This window comes from Mya arenaria, chromosome 4, assembly GCF_026914265.1.
Source record: "Mya arenaria isolate MELC-2E11 chromosome 4, ASM2691426v1".
NCBI lineage: Eukaryota > Metazoa > Mollusca > Bivalvia > Myida > Myidae > Mya > Mya arenaria.
Window position 1 is genome coordinate 76,242,978 of NC_069125.1, and position 3,136 is coordinate 76,246,113.

Consider the following 3,136-nt stretch of genomic DNA (forward strand, 5'->3'; position numbering starts at 1 on the left):
TTAGGATATCATTGTTTGCCTGTAATGGTTTTACACATTGAAACTGCCAGATGAAACAGCATCAACATTGCGAGAATAATTGGTTCAAAATCGTAAAATAGTCAGAACTGTTAAGACAGATAACTTTACATGTATGCATATTATGTTAAATGATTTTGCTGCGTTAAAATATACATTCGTTTAGCCGATGTAAAGCGTTGATATATTAAGCTACACTACAAATTATAATCAAACCTGGATGAAACCGTCGGTAAAAACATCGGCAGAACTGCCACCGCTGGAGCCCCCAGGATTCTCCTGAAATTGATATTCACTAAATTATTACTTGATTATTTCTTTCATTTTATATATATCGTAACAAACTTTAGGGTAAAATGTGTGACACTTACATGAGACACGTTATTGCTCATACAAGTCAGAACTGGCGAGTAGCATTCGCAGTCTTTGAAGCAGAAGCAGCTCAGCGGTCTGGAACTAATCAGCACTCTATTGACAACCGTAGCCTGTGGAAAGTAATGTGCAGCATAGTATTAAATGACAGTATATTTTTGCCAATTTAAGTCGATTTATTACTTAAGGTATCCGACGCGCAAATTACGTTGTTCTTTTGTTTGGCCATTGTCCGTAATGTTAAATTTTGATGCATGGTGATCCCATATCATTATTTATGTATACATGTAGATAAACCTTTATCATTTATGTACCTGGTGCATTTTCATAGTTTCAGGCACTGCTGGTATTGTCACATTGGCGATTTGCCTTTCGTAGTTTGCCACTGCCTCTTCCTTTATCTCGAACATTGGTATCGATGTAGTATCTTTCAGGCCATCCATAAGGTCCGCAGCGCACATGACGTCCATTCCTTTACCATTGACGAGCTGGTCAGCATGGCGTTTAATTGTTGCCCCTACGCCGTCAGGGGCCCCCTTACCGTGACCAGCTTCTAGAAAGTTCCACGTGCTATATTTAAATCCCATGTCGATTATTTCAGTTGAAAAAAAGAAAGAAGTTCGACCTAGATCGATACTGAGTGGTTGGGCCATCGCTTACGAAATGCACAGAGTCAACTGGCGATTTTGTTTTCATGTGTTGTAACACTGGATTCAAATGTGCCCATATGGCAGGCGGGGAATGTTTCAGGCAGTCTGATATAGTACTAAAGGCTGTTGCAGTCCCTTGCAAATATGCGACGCCTGTATGGATCGATATCTGGCGCTGTGACGCCCCAAAATGCATTGACTGCATTTCTTTCCCATATTTGCAATTGAAATTCTCCGAAAAAAAATCTATGTGTATTATCATGCTTTTTTCATTTAATGTTTGCCGTAGCTGTCTAATTTCTCTGTACTGGTGCGTTATATTAAAGATATATACGGGCTATTCGATTCAAATCTTTCGTAAATTCCTGTACTAACGTTTCGATTGTCCCTTGTTGATTGGATTTCACTGTTACAGATTGTTTTTTCACTTCAATATTACCCGCTTCTCTGACTTTTCCTTTTGTATGGTAACATTTCTTCATTCTTTCCAACTAACTTGCCTTCCACTTTCCAAATTGGTTGCAACCGTTCTTTCTTTGCATGCCTGACATTCTCTATACATGTATTCTTTTATGCCCTTGTTGCAAACAATTTCTAAAATCAGTTCGTCAACACATCCACTTTTAATGATTTTTTTCTGAGAATAATCTATTTATTTTGTAATTTGTGTTTTCGTGTATTTTGCATAGACAAGTTTCTCTATCCTTCTCTGTTGCTTTAAGCACCCAGAATGGTTTCAGTTTACAGAATAGGCTATAGGAAACCTTGCTTTTTTGTTCGCATAGAAATTTTGAATGGAGATTTTTTAAGGTATCATTTAAAAGTCGTATTTGTTTCTTATCGCCCGACCGACTGATTGTAGACTTTTTTCCCGCCTTAACTCGCAAATTGTCGTCTCTGTCTAAGAAATTTACAACCATGATTTTCAAAAGAGACGGTCGTTTCTTGGTTTTTGTTTTGCTATTAGAGGATATTCCAAATATTTGCTTCGCATACTTGTTTAGTCTGTACTTTTTCAAAATAGACTTTTTCAGAGCGGCTCTCCTTATTTGTCTTTTCTCCTGTTTAGTTTTGGCGTCTTTATATGATTCCTGAATGTTTCTTACCGTTATAATGTGAAGTGTTAAATGTTTTCTCAACTCTTTACTTTCCATTGTTATTTTAACCCTTCTTTCAAGTTCTGTTTCATTTGGTTGTTTTAAGCGATGGGCTCGTTTACGGTACTTTTCTTTTAGCCGTCTTTCATGGTCTAAATCTACTTTCAACCTAAATATCTCCCTATATGCTCTAGCCCTATCCTGCCTAGTTACCTTTCTACCTTTCTGTTTTCTTGTAATTTGGCCGGCGTCGTTGACTATTTGTATTGGCTCAGGAGTTTGAGGGGGGCTCAGGGTATTTTCAATGTGTCCTAAAATCATTTGGTCTCTAATGTGTTTATTTTGGGTGTTTTTCATCCAGTTGCGCCTAGTTTTCCTTTTCTCCCTCGCATTCATATCTTTTACAGATTTAATATGGCCGTTTTCTTTTCTTTTTAATTAGCGCTCTTTTTCTTTTTCTTTATATTGTTGATGCAAGTTAGGATTTTCCCGTTGTCTCTTCCTCCAGAGCGCAGACCTTTCTCCGCTTGTCATACCCATGATTTAATTGAAGCAGGTATAACCTTCTTTTGTCTTTTAAATTTGAAAAGGAGTCGCGCAAATCACAGATATGTTTCGAATAAATGATGAATTCTTCGTTGTGTTTTGTTTTCAACAAATGGTACAGAATGCGCTCAGTTTTACCAATATTGATGTCTAAAGCATTGAGTTTTATCTTTAAACCTACAAATAAAATAATATCATTATAGATCTACAAGCTTATGCAATTTTCATTCATCAGTTTTGTTTATATTACAAAACAATGTATTAAACTCAAATTATACGCTGCGTGTTGACAAAGTTTAAATTGTTTTCGATTTTATCGAATGCAAAATTAAGTAAAACATTTGAAGAAGATATCGCGCGGTCTATTTATTAAGTAATATCACAATGTTTGCCTACAATCCACGAAAAAAAATAATTATTAAATGGCTTGGTCTACCAATATTGTCATTACCG

The 3,136-nt window shown here is 36.3% G+C and overlaps 1 pseudogene; it reads right to left on the bottom strand.

Moving 5' to 3' along the window:
* Positions 1-692: 692 nt before the first annotated feature.
* Positions 693-2,677, bottom strand: LOC128231080 (uncharacterized; annotated as a pseudogene).
* Positions 2,678-3,136: the final 459 nt, after the last annotated feature.